Source organism: Erithacus rubecula, assembly GCF_903797595.1.
Source record: "Erithacus rubecula genome assembly, chromosome: 26".
NCBI lineage: Eukaryota > Metazoa > Chordata > Aves > Passeriformes > Muscicapidae > Erithacus > Erithacus rubecula.
The window spans coordinates 1109941-1117511 of NC_136678.1; positions in this window are offsets into that span (position 1 = coordinate 1109941).

Genomic DNA, 7571 nt, shown 5'->3' on the forward strand with positions numbered 1-7571 from the left:
AACAGTATCTGTTCAGAACCACTCACATCCCAGTGTCCCTTTACACACTGCTGCAGCACAGCTCTCATCACACACCACTTGACTGTAGGAATCCCATCAGCCTGGAGGAATATTTAGCAAATCTTTTGTGTTTTCTTGGATGGGCACCATACTGTGTGCTTTCCTACTAGTGCAAACCTTCCCTTCATTCTCCTGCACCAGCCATCACCTGCCTGGGGCACCTTGTTGATACAGCCCATATTGACTTCTTTGCATTTCTGTATCTGACTCAGACACTGCAAGGAGGATCACAGAATCCCAGACTGGTTTGGGCTGAGAGAGACTTCAAAGCTCATCTTGTTCCACACTCTGCCATGGGCAGGACACCTTCCACTATTCTCAGGTTGCTCCAAGCCCTGTTCAATCTTCAGGGACACTTCAGGGATGGGGCAGTCACAGCTGCTGTGGGCCAGGGCCTCAGCACCCTCACAGGGAGGAATTCCTTCCCAATATTCCATATAACCCTGGCCCCTCTGGCAGTGTGAAGCCATGCTCCTGTAAATAGTCTCTCTCCATCTTTTCTGTAGACTTCCTTCAGGTACTGGAAGGTTGCAATTAGGACACAAAGTTTCTCTTCCCTGTGCTGAGCAATCCCAATTTTCTCAGCCCTTCCTCTCAGGAGAGGTGCTCTATCCCTCTGATCAGCTTCATGGCCTCCTCTGGACTCACTCCAGCAGCATCACACCTTTCCCTGTGCTGTGAACCCCAGAGCTGGATGCAACTCTGCAGTTGGTGTCTCATGAGAGCAGAGTAAGGAGCAGGTTAATCTTTCCCCCTTCTGTGCACCTGCCCTTGCCATTCTAGACCAGCTCTCCTCTTCAGACAAAGGTTGGCTACCAACCCTTGAACCAACACCTTCCATCCCAGTCTGAGTCTGTTTGGTTTAATTCTGTGTTACACCAAAGCTTCCACTGCAGTCACTTTCTCCAGCACCCACCGAGTGCTGGTGCCATCAGCTTGCACAACAGGAACACTGAGAAGAGCAGCTTCAGGAAACACCATAGCTTAGATTTGTGAGGAGACAGAAGATACCTGCTCTTGGGACACTGGAAGAGCCAAGCAAACAGCTCCCAGAGGCTCTGCAATGGCCAGTACTCAGGGAAATACAGTAACATTCCACAAGCTCCACTCCAGAATCAAGCTGGAGGAGATCCTGCCCAGGAAGTGCACTACCATGTCCAGGGACCATCAGCACCATGTAGAGTTGAAATTCCAATGAAACCAAAGCCCTCATTTCATGAGCACAGTCTGGCCTAATTAAAGCTCTACATGTTTTGAGCTTCTCTGCTCTTTAAGAAAATAGGTTCCTGGGAACAAACAGATTTAGTAAGCAGAATCTCTAACAGATCAAACCAAACCAGTTTTCCTGGGCAAAGCAACAGCCTGTACAAACCTGCAACACAGTCTAAGTGTCATCATCACAGCTAGAGAAGGGGTTTACTTTTCCATGCTCCCAGAGATGGTGATGCACATCAGTCCCTGAGAAACAGAGCTATTAGTGACAAGGCACTATAATCTTGGGATCCTGGACAAAATTATGGAGTATTCTAAATACACTGGGCTCTGGACACTTATAGCATAGCTCCCAGCTCAGACACTGCACTGCATCTTGCTCTGACCCCAGGCCAGACTGCCTGTCACACTGTGCCCCGGGTGAGGCTCAGCAGCAGCACTCAGATGGGCAATGAGGTACTTGGCAGGCAATTTTTGCTTAAACAGAACCATTTGTTTTAATCTAGAGATGCCCTGGTATGTCTCTGCCTTTCCTTCAGAAGCTGCCCCTCCATGCACTGCTCCTTGTGATCCCTTCTGCACTCCAGGGGAGCCAAAGAGCCCCAGCAGCTGTGAGCTGCTCAGGTTGGAGATGTCAGTACAGGAAACCCTGCTGAGGGGCCTGAGAGGGGCAGGCAGGAAACCTGAGCCTGGGCTGTGGGCTGGAACAGAGTGGCCAAGGACAGAAGTCCCCCAGCTGCACACAGTGGGGGCTGTCAGCAGCCAGGTAAGAACAGCTGGTGAGCATGTGCAGCCAATATGGAAGCTCCCCTGCAGTTGTGCAACTGCCTTCAGCATTACTTTTATTAATAAAATTCTCCAAGTCCCTTACCCTATCATTAGCTGCTATTAAAGCTGAGTAAAACCTTACTCCAAATCCTTGCCCAGACTACCCTAATAACAAGGATAAGCAAACCACAGCTGTTGGAAGTGCTGGAAAGGCAGATCTGAGGTGCTGTTTCACATGCCTCACCTTGCTTTTGGGCTGTTGTTGACTCACATTCAAGAAATTTGGGCTGTACCTTCATGTGCTTCAGCATGTAAGTGACAGACAGCAGGGAAGGACACAACCTGCTTCCAGGCAGGACATGCAGAGGGTGGGATTCTCATGGTGTGGAGGCTGAGAAGGGACCTGTCACCAGTGACAGGCAGTGAGGGTGAGGCTGAGGCTTTGAAGTTCATTATCTTAAGGCAGGTGCCTAAAATAGGTCAGAGTAACCTCACCCAACCCCCCTTGCTGTTCTGAACTGCCTGTACAGGGAGCCTGGGGTGACTCCTTCAGCCCCAGGCCTCAATGCTTGAGAAAGTGAAGCTGTGGCAGCAACAGAGCAACTTGGGAAACACATTTTGCCACAATGTATAAAACCACAAAGCCTATGTTTTTTCTTAGAAAAAACACTGAGACCCGAAAATGCAGCTTCTCTGCCCCAGCCCCTTGCCTGCAGTGAAACAAAGTACTATCACAAGTGGTCCCCAAGGAGGATCTGAACTCAGCTGTGGTTTCTGCCAGGGCAAAGCAGAAGCAGCAGGAACCCCCCCACAGCTCAGCAGTGCCCTGTGCCAGCACTGCTCAGCCCTGTGTGTGCCACCTCCAGTAAACCCCTGCCCCTCCCACAGCGCCCTGACACCCCCGGGCCCCGGCAAGGAGAGAAGCTGGTTCTGCAGAAAATGTCTAATTAGCAAATCTTGTTCCTAGTCAGGCTTCCTGCCTCTGCTACAGCTGAAATTCCCCTCGGTTGTGCAGACATGCTCCAGGACTCACTTTCAGACACACCAGGGTGACATTACCAAGGCAGCCAGGACACTTCATTACTTGGCAATGGCACAGGATTCAGGGATCCCTGTACCCAGGTACCTGCACTCCAGAGGGATTTACACTCTCAAACTCTCCCACCAAGCCAGGTGTCAATCAAAGTACACACAAAACCATCTAAGCACCTGTGGATCACTTGAAGTACACGAAAAATTTACAGTCCAGGGCTGAACAGACAAGGAGTTGACTGTTAAAGCCCAAGTTAAAACCTGGGTTTTAAACCACTCATTCACTGAAAAAGCCATGGAAAAACTGCTCCTAAAAGGGATTTAAAGGTGCAGAAAAAGCTGCAAATCACTTGAGTACAATGGAGAATGTGCAAGAGCTACATGAATTAAGGCAGAGAAGACATTTCAGTCAACGTTGATGACAAAGGTGACAATGTCAGCAAAGCACAAGTGGAAGAACCCAGTTGAATCACACCAAGGCAGACTGATACTGAGTATGGGAGGTGGCACACAGTTAAAAGCAGCTGGGGAGCCAGCAGGCAGTCAAAGGAGAAAGGGTGGCATTAAATAACAAAGCAAGGGAAAGAACTTAAGAGCTTTATAGTCAAAAAATTAGGCCTCCAAACGCAGAGTTCTGAGGGAGTTTCACAAAGGAATCTTGGCTTACTGCTGTCATACCTGGAACCATACACATCTGAGGAAGATAATGTAAAAAATCTGAACTCTTCAACAGACAGAGCATCTTTCACAAGTAAAAGATTAAAGAAGAAAAGCCTTTAGTGACCACAAGTACAATAGTAAGGATTACTCTTGATCTGCCAGCACCTACAATTACCAAAAAAAGGGTGTATCAGCACACAGGTGCTTCAGAGAAGTGCCTGTGCTGATCATGTGTGAGAGTTTAATACAACCAGTCTAAAGTAAACAGTCTAAACCAGTATGGAGTCAAGCTGCCCCCCTCAGCCTCATCAGGCAGATCCAACACATGCAGACACTTAGCAGACATTAAGTACTTGCAGGCAGTGACAGTAAGAAGCCAGTGCACATATGCTCTAATAGACAGAGCTGGAGCCAAAACACTCTGCTAGGATCTGCAACAGCAGTGAACAAGCAAAGAAACAGGCACAGAATTTGAAAACACAGAGAGGAAGATAAACACTAAACACAGCAACAAGTAGAACAAGAAACAGGAGTATTCTGCATGGAAGTGCCAGTAACTTGCTGGAATGATGAGGGAAGTTAGGGAATAGGAACCCCCATCTCTGGGTGCCACATGTTCACTGCAAGGCATTAACACCAGACTCAAAAGCATTTGTGGACAATGGCAGAAGCTGTTCTATAACATACTGAGACGTGACTGGGACACTTCCATGCATGCATGGGCTCTGCCTTCCACATAAACACACCACAGAAGTTGTGAAGAAAGAAGGCAAAAACCATTCTGTCCCACTCAGCAGGGAACAGTGGAGTCTGTGGCTCCACAGCAGCTGTAGATGAGCCCTGGTACCCCACAGTTCCACAGTACCACCACACCCAGCTGGTCCTACACTGAGTCTGGGGGAGCAAAAGAAAACTAAAACTGGGCCCTTCTTGCAGGGATTTTTGGTTTTTCAATTTAATACAAAGCTCAATGCCAAGGACAGTGTAAGAGTGAAAACATGATTGCATGGGTGAGACAATAGGGACAGGAGGTAAGATATACACACAACACACTTATATGGTGTGTATAGATATATATATAATATATATATGCATTTTAAAAGTATCTCAACATAGGGTATTGCTGTGGCAACTTGTGCAGAATTGCACAGAGTCAATTTCAGAACTGCTGGAAGACAGCACCAGGCTCAATGTGGGACATCACAATCCCCTGAGAACACTGCACACCAGCAGCAGCCACCCAAGGCAGGTTCCACAACAGGGTTTGGAAATAACTGAAAAGCCACAAAGATCCCCACTCTCAGCAGAACCACTGAAGTGCAGCTTTTGCAAGTGGTGTTGAGGTAAGAGCATGAAATGCACTTGGCAGTTACAGCCACAGAGCTCTAACAAAAGAAAAAGCAACACAAAAATGCTGAAGGTCTTTGCAGCCTTCTTGAAGAACATTGCTTGGAATTCCTCCCTAATCTGAAGCTCTGAAACAAGTCCCTCACAGCAGCCACCTCTGAAACAGGAACTGGAACACTGACAGCCTCAAGATAAGACAAGACAAAACCTCAGGGGTTCTTGTCTTGGAAAAAGGACAGATAAACTGTAGGGTAAAAATCACAGAAACAGAGACAAAAAAAAAAAAATTAGAGTCCTACTATTCCTCCAGCACTGCCACGTTTAACATTAAACCACATCCCCAAGTGCCACATACACTAGTTTTTTGAACACTTCAAGGGATGGTGACACCACCATTGCCTGAGCAGCTGTGCCAGTGCTTAACCACTCTTTTGGGAAGGCATTTTCCCTAATATTTAATCTAAATCTCCTCAGTACAGCTCAAAGTCGTTTCGTCTTTCCTGTGCCTTGTCCCCTGAGAGCAGGGCCTGACCCCACCCTGGCTGCTCCCTATGTCATGGAGTTGTGCAGACAGAAGGTTCCCTCTGAGCCTCCTTTCCTCCAGGCTGAGCCCCCCAGCTCCCTCAGCTGCTTCTGAGCCAAGTCTCATTAAGTTTGAGCCATTTTAGACAGAAGAATTTGTCCCAGTTTAAGCCTTCTGAAGTCAAATACAAATTCTGGACTTGACAACAACAGGCAATTTCTAACTTCAAAATTGACAGAAAATGCTCACTTCTGCCCTTTACCTTCTTTCTCCTAATCTCCTTGATATTGCAAAAGGATCCCAGCACACCTAGCTCAGGCTACAGGTAACTCCCATAGGTGCAGTGCTTGGAAAATCAGTCTGACTCACCAACAAAAGGCACAGTTTGGGAGAGTTACAGACTGCCTGTAGCTCTGTCCCTGACCTGGTGGATGCAGAGTCCCAGTAGCAGAGCTGACTGCTGTGCAAGGAGCAGACAAAGGTCTGCAGATAGAGCCCAGCCATAGCATCTCACCATTTCAACCCATAACTATTTAGAGATAAAAGAACTGCAGCTTAGGAGGAAGCCACAAGCAGGCCCTCAGCATGGTGGCAGTTCAACATCAGCCATCACCTCCTGAGGGAAGCAGAGCCAAAGGGGCAGAAATGCCTAACCCCACATGTTTGGGGCAGCCTGATTGGATCCACGTGGACACAAACTTCAAAGTCATCTGGAGCATTTTTTTTTCAACTTCTCTCTTAACATCTGATCTCCAGTCCCAATCTTGTAAAGTGAATTTCAATATTCCTGCCTGTGAGCAGGACTTGCTTCCTATTTTTTGAAACTCCCAAAGAAAGGCTTAAATCCTCATTCTCCCCTCAGCTTTGCAGCTGACATATCAAAATCACAGCTGCACATATTGAGCCAAAATTGAGAGACCATTCACACACTTACTCGTGTCACACAGAAGCCTGGAATAGTTCCTAAAGCCAAGATGAGCACATCCAGTGCATTGCAATGCTTCATTTTACAGGGACTCAGATCCACCTCTTTCTTTTCATCATAAAGAGCAATTCACTTAAGACTTCCCAAGTCTCTCTGAATTTCTAATTAACTGTTCAGCATCAGAAAAAAAGTAATTCCTAAATGTTTCTGGAATGATTTTTTTTTCCTGGATCTTTAAACTTAGTATTTACAGCTATTATTTTCTGGCAAACATTTGAAAAGAAAAATTTAACTTTTTGTGCCCAAGTCCTCTAGCTTCTTGACACAGACCAGGGAAAACAAAATAATGCTGCAGAAAAAGTGGTAAACCTACTCCAGGAAAGATGGCTAGAAGGTTGAGAAAACAGAGTAGTACCTCAAGAACTAAAAACATTTTTAAACAGCTCAACATGTTTTGTATCACATGAAGCTGGCCATACACAGCAGGGTCTGCAGAAAGCCAAGGAACAGGGACATGGCAGCAGAATGATGGAGACCAGGGTTTAACTGACTCAATTAACTGAAAAGCTGCACAGACAGCACCACTCCTCATGTGACTCTTGCTCCCTCCCCCCCCCCCCTTTTTTTTTTTTTAATTTAGTATCCTGGTATTCTCAGCATCTTGTCAGCAAACACCTACAAAACTTTCAGAGTGATGTAATTTTTCCCACTTCATCTTGCTCTCATTCCTCTCCCCATTAACAGCCAGTTGAGACTCCACATCTTTAATCTACTTGCCTGACTTTTAGGAGAAATCTGTAGATCAAAGTCTCTGCACAGCCTGGAAGTTACACTGTTAGTTTTCCTCCTAGTTCAAACCCAGATAGAGCAAAGGGATTAATCACTACCACCTCCCCAACACACAGAGAAACCCCTACAGCCCTTCCAGGGAGTCCTGTAATATGATGGAAAATTATTATTCAGCTCTTTACTGCTGAATTTACTTATAAGCCCAGTCCTTGTTTTTAGAGTTGAAAAGAAAATGCTGTTTTATTTGAAGCAATT